The 15000-nt window shown below is 44.7% G+C and overlaps 1 long non-coding RNA gene and 1 pseudogene across 2 annotated transcripts; one reads left to right on the top strand and one right to left on the bottom strand.

Moving 5' to 3' along the window:
• Window positions 1–4014: 4014 nt before the first annotated feature.
• Window positions 4015–9396, top strand: LOC127923983 (UPF0764 protein C16orf89 homolog; annotated as a pseudogene).
• Window positions 9397–9405: 9 nt separating this feature from the next.
• On the bottom strand, window positions 9406–10535 carry LOC127923984 (uncharacterized). Of its 2 annotated transcripts, none has more exons than XR_008116397.1 (3): window positions 10457–10535; window positions 10119–10300; window positions 9406–9496 (listed from the first exon to the last, which is right to left on the bottom strand). It is a non-coding gene; the product is annotated as an uncharacterized LOC127923984 (long non-coding RNA). The 2 variants fall into 2 exon arrangements; XR_008116396.1 differs by having other exon boundaries at window positions 9409–9474.
• Between the last annotated feature and the right edge of the window lie 4465 nt (window positions 10536–15000).

Raw genomic sequence — 15000 nt, forward strand, 5'->3', positions numbered from 1 at the left:
TAAACTACAGGTACTATGTAACTATATGACTGTAACTACAGAGATTCTATCTTCTTATGACTATTAACTAAACTACAGGTACTATGTAACTAGAGATTATATTAAGATATGACTGAATTTATTAAACTAACTATAGAGATTCTATATGAAACTATAGGACTCTATTAAACTATGTAACTATATGACTGTAACTATTAGAGACTCTATTAAACTACAGGTACTATGTAACTATATGACTGTAACTATAGAGACTCTATTAAACTACAGGTACTATGTAACTATATGACTGTAACTATAGAGATTCTATTAAACTACAGGTACTATATAGATTATATTAAACTACAGGTACTATGTAACTATATGACTGTAACTATAGAGATTCTATTAAACTACAGGTACTATGTAACTATATGACTGTAACTACAGAGATTCTATTAAACTACAGGTAACTACAGAGATTCTATTAAACCACAGGTACTATGTAACCATATGACTGTAACTATAGAGACTCTATTAAACTACAGGTACTATGTAACTATATGACTGTAACTATATAGATTCTATTAAACTACAGGTACTATGTAACTATATGACTGTAACTACAGAGATTCTATTAAACTACAGTACTATGTAACTGACTGTAACTATATGACTATGTAAACTATAGAGACTCTATTAAAACTACAGGTACTATATAGATTATATTAAACTATACTGTAACTATATGACTGTAACTATAGAGACTCTATTAAACTACAGGTACTATGTAACTATATGACTGTAACTACAGATTCTATTAAACTACAGGTACTATGTAACTATATGACTGTAACTATACAGGTATAGAGACTCTATATAGACTATTAAACTACAGGTACTATGTAACTATATGACTGTAACTATAGAGACTCTATTAAACTACAGGTACTATGTAACTATATGACTGTAACTATATAGATTCTATTAAACTACAGGTACTATGTAACTATATGACTGTAACTACAGAGATTCTATTAAACTACAGGTACTACTATAGATTCTATTAAACTTTACAGGTACTATGTAACTATATGACTGTAACTATAGAACTATAGAGACTCTATTAAACTACAGGTACTATGTAACTATATGACTGTAACTACAGAGATTCTATTAAACTACAGGTACTATGTAACTATATGACTGTAACTATATAGATCATTAAACTACAGGTACTATGTAACTATATGACTGTAACTATAGAGACTCTATTAAACTACAGGTACTATGTAACCATATGACTGTAACTATATAGATTCTATTAAACTACAGGTACTATGTAACTATATGACTGTAACTATAGAGATTCTATTAAACTACAGGTACTATGTAACTATATGACTGTAACTATATAGACTCTATTAAACTACAGGTACTATGTAACTATATGACTGTAACTATATAGATTCTATTAAACTACAGGTACTATGTAACTATATGACTGTAAACTACTACAGAGATTCTATTAAACTACAGGTACTATAAACTATATGACTGTAACTACAGAGACTCTATTAAACTACAGGTACTATAGAGATTCTATTATGACTACAGGGTACTATAGAGACTATTAAACTACAGGTACTAATGTAACTATATGACTGTAACTATAGAGACTCTATTAAACTACAGGTACTATGTAACTATATGACTGTAACTATGGAGATTCTATTAAACTACAGGTACTATATACTGTAACTATACTCTATTAAACTACAGGTACTATGTAACTATATGACTGTAACTACAGAGATTCTATTAAACTACAGGTACTATATAGATTATATTAAACTACAGGTACTATGTAACTATATGACTGTAACCATAGAGATTCTATTAATTAAGGTAACTAACTATATGACTGTACTATGGAGATTCTATTAAACTACAGGTACTATGTAACTATATGACTGTAACTACAGAGATTCTATTAAACTACAGGTACTATGTAACTATATGACTGTAACTATAGAGATTCTATTACAACTACAGGTACTACAGAGATTCTATTAAACTGTACTATGTAACTATATGACTGTAACTATAGAGATTCTATTAAACTACAGGTACTATGTAACTATATGACTGTAACTACAGGTACTATAGAGATTCTATTAAACTACAGGTACTATGTAACTATATGACTGTAACTATAGAGATTCTATTAAACTACAGGTACTATGTAACTATAAATGACTGTACTATATAGATTATATTAAAACTACAGAGTACTATGTAACTATATGACTGTAACTATAGAGATTCTATTAAACTATGTAACATGGTACTACAGAGATTCTATTAAACTACAGGTACTATGTAACTATATGACTGTAACTATAGAGACTCTATTAAACTACAGGTACTATGTAACTATATGACTGTAACTATAGAGACTCTATTAAACTACAGGTACTATGTAACTATATGACTGTAACTACAGAGATTCTATTAAACTACAGGTACTATGTAACTATAACTATATCTATAAACTACAGGTACTATATAGATTCTATTAAACTACAGGTACTATGTACAGGTAACTATTCTATTAAACTACAGGTACTATGTAACTATATGACTGTAACTATAGAGATTCTATTAAACTACAGGTACTAACACTGTAACTATATAGATTCTATTAAACTACAGGTACTATGACTATTAAACTACAGGTACTATGTAACATATACTGTAAGAGACTTATTAAACTATATAAACTACAGAGATTCTATTACAGGATTCTATTACTATGTAACTATATGACTGTAACTACAGAGATTCTATTAAACTACAGGTACTATGTAACTATATGACTGTAACTACAGAGATTATTAAACTACAGGTACTATGTAACTATATGACTGTAACTATAGAGATTATATTAAACTACAGGTACTACAGAGACTCTATTAAACTACAGGTACTATGTAACTATATGACTGTAACTATAGAGATTCTATTAAACTACAGGTACTATGTAACTATATGACTGTAACTATAGAGATTCTATTAAACTACAGGTACTATGTAACTATATGACTGTAACTATAGAGATTCTATTAAAACTACAGGTACTATGTAACTATATGACTGTAACTACAGAGATTCTATTAAACTACAGGTACTATGTAACTATATGACTGTAACTATAGAGACTTCTATTAAACTACAGGTACTATGTAACTATATGACTACAGTAACTACAGAGATTCTATTAAACTACAGAGATTATATTAAACTACAGGTACTATGTAACTATATGACTGTAACTATAGAGATTAGAGACTATTAAACTACAGGTACTATGTAACTATATGACTGTAACTATAGAGATTCTATTAAACTACAGGTACTATGTACTATAGAGATTCTATTAAACTACAGGTACTATGTAACTATATGACTGTAACTATAGAGACTCTATTAAACTACAGGTACTATGTAGACTATATAACTGTAACTACATATAGATTATATTAAACTACAGGTACTATGTAACTATATGACTACAGGTACTATGTAACTATATGACTGTAACATGTAGCCATAAAATTAATTTAATTAAACACGAATCTGATGAGTGTCTACCAAAAGACACTCATCCTCTGATGACCCTCTCTCACTCCCTCTCTGTACCCTCAATAATAACTTTATATTTTCCAATTCCATCACAGGTAGATTAGAATGTGCTCTGGCTACTCCAGGAAGTTACAAAGCATTGAATCAAATTCCTTGAAGAAACCATTTTTGATATGGACGAAATGCACTGGCACACATTGCATTTGCCTAATTTAATAAAACTGAATTCCCAGTTTCTCAATCGATCGAGCCACGTGACAGCTCGTTTTCGCCAAACAAGCACATCACCCTTTGCAAAATCACTCTTGCAAATCAGGTATATGCGCTGCGTCAACTGTTTGGGGTTTAGCCTCGGGCGGCTATTGCTAGACTTTTAGTAGCCTATATCAGAACATGGCTCGGTTTGTAGTAGAGGTGTTTCTTGTCCTTGTTTTCTCCGCCACCAATGCGGCGCAGGAGGAGGTCATTGATGTGATTCTAGCCAGCCTCGCCAAAAGCGCATCGTTCCTGGAGCAAGAGCACCGTAACATCAACCTAGACGGAGTGGTCGGGTACATCATCCTGCAGGGTGAGTAGTATACTAGCGTCATTATTATCACTGCCGTTAGTTATCATTCTGTATGGGGGGGGGGGTAACAGTAAGGTCTGCACACTGTATCTGATACTGTGTATCATATATCCTCCTAATTAGCACCTTTAATGAGGACGTTTCGATCCACAACGATCTTCGTCTGGTCCAACGGAATACAAGTGCACATAGACTACCCAAATATGCACATAGACTACCCAAATATGCACATAGACTACCCAAATATGCACATAGACTACCCAAATATGCACATAGACTACCCAAATATGCACATAGACTACCCAAATATGCACATAGTATGTCGAGGAAATATACTGTATATCGAGGAAACATGAATTTTTTGATACATGTCTGGACATTAAAGTGTAGTCTATTTATGTGGTTGTTTTGTTAGACTATTTGCTGGCTCAGCAAGTCAGCATGCACCAAATGCTTCCCGTTCCCGCTATTGCGGTGTCCCGCATAACACGGCACAGTTCTCCAGGCTGTCTGATTGGCTATGTGTCCCGCATAACACGGCACAGTTCTCCAGGCTGTCTGATTGGCTATGTGTCCCGCATAACACGGCACAGTTCTCCGGGCTGTCTGATTATTTTTTTGTCATAACACCGCACAGTTCTCCAGGCTGTCTGATTGTGTGTCCCATCAACGGCACAGTTTGATTGGCTATGTGTCCTGCATGCACAGTTCTCCAGGCGTGTCTGAGCATGTGTCCCGCATAACACGGCACAGTTCTCCGGGCTGTCTGATGGCTATGTGTCCCGCATAACACGGCACAGTTCTCCAGGCTGTCTGATGTCTTTTGAAAACGGCATCTCTTTCCATGTCCTATGTTCTCCGGGGCGGATTGGCTATTGGCATCAGTGGCATGTGGATTTGAAAGAAAACAGTATGTGCTGTGATTATTTTTGTCACTGACCCTCTGAGCTGGTCAAAGTTTGTTATTGTGTTTTGTGGGCGGTAACCCTGGTCAGGAGGCTGGACCAAAGCCTGGCTCAGTCACTGTCAGATGCTGGAAACATCTCTTTCCCCAAATACTACAGAGGTAAAACTAGTGAGAACCTCTCTCCCCCCTCTGACCTGGTCTCAGCCACTGCTCGGTCTCTGGTCAGGAGGCTCTCCCCCCTCTACCTTTTCCGAGCTGAGAAGACTCCCCCTCAGAGGTCTACCTTCCTCTCTCTCTCCCCTCTCTACCTTTCCCTCCTCTCTCTCCCCTCTACTCTTTCCTCTCTCCTCTCTCTCTCTTTCTCTCTCTCATCCCACCTTTCCCTCTCTCTCTCTCCTCTCTCATTTCTCTCTCTCTCATCTCTCTCTCCTGTAGAGTTTGAGCCTCTGTTGAGCTGGACCTTCTGGTCAGTACCTCATGAGTGGAGCTCCACAGATCCCTCTCTGGCCTACTCCTCCGGCCGAACCATGGAGTGTTACGATGAGACGCAGAGCGACAAGTGTATGACCCTGCTACTGGGAACATGGTAAACACACACACACGCACACACACACACACACAGCGCTTATTGAGCGGCACAAGGTGATGCCTCACTAAATCTCATGTATTTCAGTGTGTCAGTAGGAGGGTAATAAAACCCAGAAGGCCTACAGCTTCCGTTGACCAGGTTGCTAATACATTTTTCTGCCTGTATATGTGCGTACGTGCTTGTGTGTCTGTGCCTGTGCGTGTGTGTACGTGCTTGTGTGTCTGTGTGCCTGTGTGCCTGTGTGCGCGTGCCTGTGTGCCTGTGTGCCTGTGTGCGCGTGCCTGTATATGTGATGGTTTGTCAGGAAGAACAACGGGACTCCTTGCATCGTGACCAAGTCATGTCGTGATACAATGACGAGGTTTGGATGTCCTAACTACTCCCTCTCTCACCAGCTGCTCTACTTCATGCTGGGAGCCAATGTGACAACACACACACACACACACACACACACACACACACACACACACACACACACACACACACACACACACACACACACACACACACACACACACACACACACACACACACACACACACACACACCACACACCTAACTTTCTATGCTCCACTCCTGTCTTCCCCAATTTCCCTCCCCATCTCTCCTTCCTAACCCCCTCCTCCCTCTCTCTTCCTCCCTCCTGCCTCCCTCTCTCTCCCTCCCTCTCTCCCCCTAACCCCTCCCTCCTCCCTCCCTCTCCCTCCCTAACCCCGTCCCTCCTCCCTCCCTGCCCCCTCCCTCTCTCCCTTCCTAACCCCCCCCTCCCTCCTCCCTCTCTCTTCCTCCCTCCCTGCCCCCTCTCTCTCTCTCCCTCCTCCCTCCCTCTCTCTCTCCCTCCTCCCTAACCCCCTCCCCTCTTCTCCCTCTCCCTAACCCCCTCCCTCCTAACCCCTCCCTCTCTCCCTAACCCCCTAACCCCTCTCCCTTCCTAACCCCCCTCTCCTCTCCTCCCTTCCTCCTAACCCCCTCTCCCTAACCCCCCCCTCTCTCCCTCCCCTCCCCCTTTAACCCCCTCTCTCTCTCCTCCCTCCCCCTCCCTCCTAACCCCTCCCCCTAACCCCCCCTAACCCCCTCTCCCCCTCCCTAACCCCCTCTCCCCTAACCCCATCTCTCTCCCTAACCCCCTCTCTCTCCCTCCTCCCCTCCCTCCTAACCCCTCCCCCTAACCCCTCTCTCTCTCCCTCCCTCCCCCCTCCCTAACCCCTCCCCTAACCCCTCTCTCCCTCCCTCCCCTCCCTCTCCCTCCTAACCCCTCCCCCTCCCCCTCCCTCCTCCCTAACCCCCTAACCCCTCCTCCCCTCCCCCTCCTCCCTAACCCCCTCTCTCCTAACTCCCCTAACCCCCTCCTCCCCCTAACCCCCTCTCTCCTCCCTAACCCCTCTCTCCCTCCCCAACCCCCCTCCCTCCTAACCCCCTCCCCTAACCCCTCTCTCCCTCCCTAACCCCCTCTCTCTCTCTCCCCCTCCTCCCTGCCCCCTCCTCCAGAGAGGTTGTTCTGCCATGTTGAAGGGGGACATGCGTGTGTCGCGTGCTAACCTAACAGAGAGACAGTACCAGGGGACATTCTGCTCCAACATGCTGAAGGGAAACATGGACATCATACAGAAGAACTTCACCGGGAGACCCAGGACATCTTCATCGAAAACAGTCCGTCTCAAATTACACACTATTCCTATATAGTGCACTACATTAGAGCAGAGATCTATGGCACCCAATTCCTAAAATAGTTCACTACATTAGACCAGAGATCTATGGCACCCAATTCCCTACTTTACCAGAGCCCACTAGGGACCTTACTTTTAGACCAGAGATCTATGGCACCCAGTTCCCTATATAGACATTTACATTTACATTTAAGTCATTTAGCAGACGCTCTTATCCAGAACGACTTACAAATTGGTGCATTCACCTTATGACATCCAGTGGAATAGTCACTTTACAATAGTGCATCTAAATCTTAAAAGGGGGGTGAGAAGGATTACTTATCCTATCCTAGGTATTCCTAAGAGATCTATGGCACCCAATTCCCTATATAGTGCACTACATTAGAGCAGAGATCTATGGCACGCAGTTCCCTATATAGTGCACTACTTTAGACCAGAGATCTATGGCACCCAATTCCCTATATAGTGCACTACATTAGAGCAGAGATCTATGGCACCCAGTTCCCTATATAGTGCACTACTTTAGACCAGAGATCTATGGCACCCAGTTCCTATATAGTGCACTACATTAGACCAGAGATCTATGGCACCCAGTTCCCTATATAGTGCACTACATTAGAGCAGAGATCTATGGCACCCAGTTCCCTATATAGTGCATTACATTAGACTAGAGATCTATGGCACTTAGTTCCTATATAGTGCATTACATTAGAGCAGAGATCTATGGCACCCAGTTCCCTATATAGTGCATTACATTAGAGCAGAGATCTATGGCACCCAGTTCCCTATATAGTGCATTATATTAGAGCAGAGATCTATGGCACCCAGTTCCCTATATAGTGCACTACATTAGAGCAGAGATCTATGGCACCCAGTTCCTATATAGTGCACTACGTTAGAGCAGAGATCTATGGCACCCAGTTCCCTATATAGTGCATTACATTAGAGCAGAGATCTATGGCACCCAGTTCCCTATATAGTGCACTACATTAGAGCAGAGATCTATGGCACCCAGTTCCCTATATAGTGCACCAAATTAGGGCAGAGATCTATGGCACCCAGTTCCCTATATAGTGCACTACATTAGAGCAGAGATCTATGGCACCCAGTTCCCTATATAGTGCACTACATTAGAGCAGAGATCTATGGCACCCAGTTCCTATATAGTGCACTACATTAGAGCAGAGATCTATGGCACCCAGTTCCCTATATAGTGCACTACATTAGAGCAGAGATCTATGGCACCCAGTTCCTATATAGTGCACTACATTAGAGCAGAGATCAATGGCACCCAGTTCCCTATCTAGTGCACTACATTAGAGCAGAGATCTATGGCACCCAGTTCCCTATATAGTGCATTACATTAGAGCAGGGCCTATCTGTGTACTCCAAGTAGACTAGAGTGTCTATGAAGCAGTATGACAGTCAGTGTTTAGAGAAACTGAACATGTAAAACCTTTATAAGTTGTAGTTTGTTTAAAACGAGACCATGATTTTACTTTCTATAACTTCCTCCCTCTCCACAGTACTGCTGTGTGGATTGGCTGGTTTCTCTGACTTTCTCAAAGTTGATTGGCTGCAGCACATTCTGAGGCTGCAGGATCAGGAAGTGGGATGTTTTACACAGCCCCACAGAAGAGTGAAGAGGAGAGAGAGAATGTTGAAGGGTGTGTGTCAAGAATATCCCTGGTGTTATTCATGGCCAAAATGCACACATACAGACACACACAGAGAGAACCAGCAAGCACAGATACACACACACACACACACACACACACACACACACACACACAGAAAAGAGAAACAGCACGCGTGCGCGCGCACACACACACACACACACACACACACACACACACACACACACACACACACACACACACACACACACACACACACACTCAGAACCCAGCTTCAATACTGTTGTACTGTTCCATCTCTCCTCCCTCCAGATGGTTGTTCCAGTCACATAACAGGCGTGTCAGTGAGCGCTCTGGGAGGATACCTCAACTTACCTGACCTGACAGAGACCACTCAGGACATCACCTGGAGAGACCACTCACCTGAATGTCAACCACCCTTCACCTGGATGTGTGACCCTTCACCTGGATGTGTGACCCTTCACCTGAATGTCAACCACCCTTCACCTGGATGTGTGACCCTTCACCTGGATGTGTGACCCTTCCTTGACCCTTCACCTGAATGTCAACCCTTCCACCCTTCACCTGGATGTGTGACCCCTTCACCCTTCCTGGATGTGTGACTGGCTGTGTGACCCTTCAGCTGGATGTGTGACCCTTCACCTGGATGATGTCAACCACCCTTCACCTGGATGTGTGACCCTTCACCTGGATGTGTGACCCTTCATCTGCTAAATGCCTTCATGTGTGACCCTTCACCTGGCTGTGTGACCCTTCACCTGGATGTGTGACCCTTCACCTGGATGTAGTGACCCTTCACCTGGATAGGGTGTGACCCTTCACCTGGACCTGGCTTTGTGACCCTTCACCTGGCATATGTGACCCTTCACCTATTATGTGTGACCCTTCACCTGGATGTGTGACCCTTCAGCTGGATGTGTGACCTTCACCTGGAATGTCAACCACCCTTACCTGGATGTGACCCTTCACCTGTGTGACCCTTCACCTGGATGTGTGACCCTTCACCTGGATGTCTGACCTAAATTCATCTGGATGTTATTACCCTTCACCTGGATGTGTGACCCTTCACCTGGATGTGTGACCCTTCACTGGATGTGTGACCCTTCACCTGGCTGTGTGACCCTTCACCTGGCTGTGTGACCCTTCACCTGGCTGTGTGACCCTTCACCTGGATGTGTGACCCTTCACCTGGATGTGTGACCCTTCACCTGAATGTCAACCACCCTTTACCTGGCTGTGTGACCCTTCACCTGGATGTGTGACCCTTCACCTGGCTGTGTGACCCTTCACCTGGCTGTGTGACCCTTCACCTTGTGACCCTTCACCTGGCTGTGTGACCCTTCACCTGGCTGTGTGACCCTTCACCTGGATGTGTGACCCTTTACCTGAATGTCAACCACCCTTCACCTGGCTGTGTGACCCTTTACCTGGCTGTGTGACCCTTACCTGGCTGTGTGACCCTTCACCTGGATGTGTGACCCTTCACCTGGCTGTGTGACCCTTCACCTGGCTGTGTGACCCTTCACCTGGACATGTGTGACCCTACCTGGCTGTGTGAACCTAGCACCCAATTATTTACAATTATTTATATACCACTACCTCTGACCAGGCAAACCCATAGGGCTCTGGTGAAAAGTAGTGCACTTATGTAGGGCAGTGTGTATCCATCCTCTCTTGGGGACACCCAGTCGTTCTATGGTTTTCATCTATTCCACAGCACCAGGGGTGGAAACCACTTAACTAGTACTTTAAAGTCATTTTACTTCAGTAGTTTTGGAGGAATCTGTACTTTACTATTTATATTTTTGACAACTTTAACTTTTATTTCACTACGTTCCTAAAGAAAATAAATGCACTTTTTCCTCCCAACATTTTCCCGACACCCAAAAGTACACGTTACATTTTGAATGCTTTAGCAGGAGAGGAAAATGGTCAAATTCACGCTCTTATCAAAATAACATCCCCTGGTCATCTCTACTGCCTCTGATCTGGCAGACTGACTAAACACAAATGCATTGTTTTTAAATGATGTCTGAGCGTTGGAGACCCTGGCTGTCCGTAAATAAATAACAAACTGAAACTGGTGCCGTCTGGTTTGATTAATATCAGGAATTTGAAATGATTTATACATTGGTCCTTCTGTAGCTCAGTTGGTAGAGCATGGCGCTTGTAACGCCAGGGTAGTGGGTTCGATTCCCGGGACCACCCATACGTAGAATGTATGCACACATGACTGTAAGTCGCTTTGGATAAAAGCGTCTGCTAAATGGCATATATACTTCAGTATATTTAAAACCAAATACATTAAGACTTACTCAAGTAGCATTTTACTGGGCGACTTTCACTTTCGCTTGAGTCATTTTCTGTCTTTTTACTTAAGTATGATAATTGGCGAGCACACCTGATTCAACTTGTCAACTAAACGTCAAGCCCTTTGACTACTTGAATCAAGTGACCTAGTTCAGGGCTACAACAACATTGTGTAAGGTCTGGGGGTCCCAGGGAAGTGGTTTGAGAAGCCCTGATGTAGGGAATAGGGCTCTTTGGGACACACCACAGGGCTACAACAACATTGTGTAAGGTCTGGGGGTGTAGAACAGGTTTTAAAAAGGCTTTAGTGTAAACTACTGGTTCTGTCCGGTGACATCAGCGGGTTCCGTGCGATGACATCACAGGCTCTGTTCCGTTCTAGTATGACATCACTGGTTCCATCCGATGACCTCGTAGAAGAGAGCTTTGAGGAGGCGAGACTCGTAGGTGACGGTGTTCTTTCCGATGTGCATCCTGTCCTCCTCCAGTGGCTGTTCTATCATGGCTGGCTCTGTCTTACCGTACACTACAGGGGAGAGAGGAGAGGGGAGGAGGAGGGAGGAGGAGAAGAGGGAGGAGGGAGGGAGAGGAGGAGGAGAGGGGGGGAGGGGTGAGGAGGGGAGGGAGGGGAGGAGGAGAGAGGGGGAGGGGAGAGGAGAGGGGGAGGAGGGGAGGGAGAGAGGGAGGGGGGAGAGAGAGGGAGGAGAGGGGGAGGGCAGGAGAGGAGGGAGGGAGGAGGGGAGGGGGAGGGAGGGGAGAGGAGGAGAGGAGGGAGGGGGAGGGAGAGGAGGAGAGGAGGAGAGGGGAGAGGAGGAGTGGGGGAGAGGGAAAAGAGGGCAGGAGAGGAGGAGGGAGGGAGAGGAGGAGGGGGGAGGGAGAGGGGGAGGGAGAGGGGAGGGAGGGAGGAGGGGGAGGAGGGGAGGAGGGAGGAGAGGGAGGGGGGGAGGGGTGAGGGGAGAAGGGAGGAGGGAAGAGGGAGGAGAGGGGGAGGAGAGGGAGGGGGTGAAGAGGGGAGGGAGGAGAGGGAGGGGAGGAGGGAGGGAGGAGGGAGGAGAGGGGGAGGGAGAGGGGGTGAGGGAGAGGGAGGAGAAGGAAAGAGGGCAGGAGAGGGGAGGAGGGAGGGAGAGGAGGAGAGGAGAGGGGGGGGAGGAGAGGGGAGGGAGGAGAGAGAGGGGGAGGAGAGGGGGGAGGGGAGAGGGGGGAGAGGAGAGGGGGAGGAGGGAGGGAGGGAGGGAGAGGGAGAAGAGGAGAGGAGGGGAGGGAGGGAGAGGGTGGAGGAGAGGGAGGGGAGGGAGAGGGAGAGGGGGGAGGAGAGGAGGGAGAGAGGAGAGGGAGGGAGGGAGAGGGGGAGGAGAAATGGTGTGGAGGAGAGGATGAAAGGAGGGTAAATGGTGTGTTCTGTGCTGCAAGTGTGTCTGCAAGTGGTGTGTGTGTGTGTGTGTGTGTGTGGTGTGCGTGTGCGTGTGCGTGTGTGTGTGTGTGGGGACCTTCACAGTGCTCCAGGGGAAAGATACACTCCTGAACAACGGAGTCCCTGATCATGATCATGTGTTTGGGGTTCTCCAGCAGAGACAGGAAACAGCGAGGAGCAGAACCCAGGTGTCTGTTCCCAGCTACACACACAGGACCACAACCAATGAGAGGGAGAAACCCTGGTCAGAGGAATAGAGATGTCCTTCTCGATTCAGGGGGAAGAGGGATTCATGGAAAACCTGTCTGGACATTGTGTTATTTCCCAACCCCTGGGGGGATATACACTCTGGAGACTCAAAGTCATTTGACAGGGTACCCTGATCTAAACAACTTGTACCTGGGAAAAACCAGTTAAAACCAGTTAAAACCAGGGTGGAGGATAGAGTTGTAGGAATGACAACAACACTCCTACAGAGACACTCTGTGTGTTCAGAGGGGAGGGAGGAGAGGAGCAGAACTCTGGGGAGTTTCAAGAGGCCAATATCTAACAAAGATCAAACATGAGGAGTGTAATGGTCCCAAATGACATCTCTATTCCCTATGTAGTGCACTGGGGATTTAAACAGAGTAGTGTATATAGGGAATGGGTGTCATTTGGGACACACTACCAACATGTTTGTCAGGGGTGAAGTGGTAGAAACATCCAAAAACATTGGCTTTCCAAGAGAATGTTCCAGGAACGGATAGAAAACAATGTGCAACTTGTTGTACGGTTCCAGACTCTTTGATCACACATGTGCTGAAGTCGTAGTTCTCACAGTACAGGGTCCTGGAAGAGATATAAACATATTAACACAGTACAGGGTCCTGAAGAGAGACAGGACCATTAACCAGTACAGGGTCCTGGAAGAGAGATATAAACTCCTATTAACACAGTACAGGGTCCTGGAAGAGAGATAGAAACATATCCACAGTACAGGGTCCTGGAAGAGAGATAGAAACATTTACCCCAGAGGAATAGATATGTCCTTCTCGTTCCTCCTGATTCAGGAATCTTCCAACAGGGTCCTGAAAGAGACATAGAAACACAATTCCCAGTACAGGGTCCTAGGGAGGGATATACACTCTGGAGACTAACACAGTACAGGTCCTGAAGAGAGATATAAACCCTATTAACACTGTACAGGGTCCTGGAAGAGAGATAAAACCAGCTATTAATTAACACAGTACAGGGTCCTTGATAGAGATAGAAACCCTATGAAACAACAGGGTCCTGAAAGAGAGACACTTAACACAGTTCAGTCCTGCTGAGTAGATATACACGCTTGTACACTATTAACACTGTACAGGGTCCTGAAAGAGAGACATTAACACGGTTGGTCCAATAATCTGACATTAACACTGGAATGTATGGGTCCATGAAGTAGACACTACTTTAAACAGAGATGGCACTTCTTTACTATTATTAGGAATACAGAAAGCAGATTACCAACATGTTTGTACAGGGTCCTGAAAGATAGAAACACAAAAACATTTCCAAGAGAATGTTCCAGAACTGCGGTCCTAGAAAACAAGAGTGCGGTTCCAGACTCTTGATGACACGGGTGATGCATTAACACAGTACAGGGTCCTGGAAGAGAGATAGAAACCCTATTAACACAGTACAGGGTCCTGGAAGAGAGATATAAAAGGGTCCTAAACCCTATTAACACAGTACAGGGTCCTGGAAAGAGAGATATAAACACTATTAACACAGTACAGGGTCCTGAAAGAGAGATAGATACCTATTAACACAGTACAGGGTCCTGGAAGAGAGATAGAAACACCATTTACCTAGTGTAACAGGTCAATGTAACCAGTGAGAAACAATAGAAACACATTTTCAATGCATTTTGCCTCAAAAGGTGGGTGAGAAGAGGGTCCTGGAAGAAGGATAGAAACACAACCCTAACACAGGTTGTACAGGGTCCTGAAGAGATAGATACCCACTATTATCAGTTCACAGTACAGGGTCCTGGAAGAGATATAGAAAACCGTGTATTATACTGTAAACACTACAGGGTCCTGGAAGAAGAGACTACCACTCACTCACCACCCTGGTCCGTTCTGGCTGGTCATGATATAGAGACACACAGGTTAGCCAGCACAACAGCACTGACATTCAGGATAGAAAGATTAACAGGTGTGGTCCTTCTGTAGCTCAGTTGGTAGAGCATGGCGCTTGTAACGCCAGGGTAGTGGGTTCAAGTCCCGGGACCGCCCGCTCG

Source organism: Oncorhynchus keta, unplaced genomic scaffold (genome assembly GCF_023373465.1).
Source record: "Oncorhynchus keta strain PuntledgeMale-10-30-2019 unplaced genomic scaffold, Oket_V2 Un_contig_3442_pilon_pilon, whole genome shotgun sequence".
Lineage (NCBI taxonomy): Eukaryota > Metazoa > Chordata > Actinopteri > Salmoniformes > Salmonidae > Oncorhynchus > Oncorhynchus keta.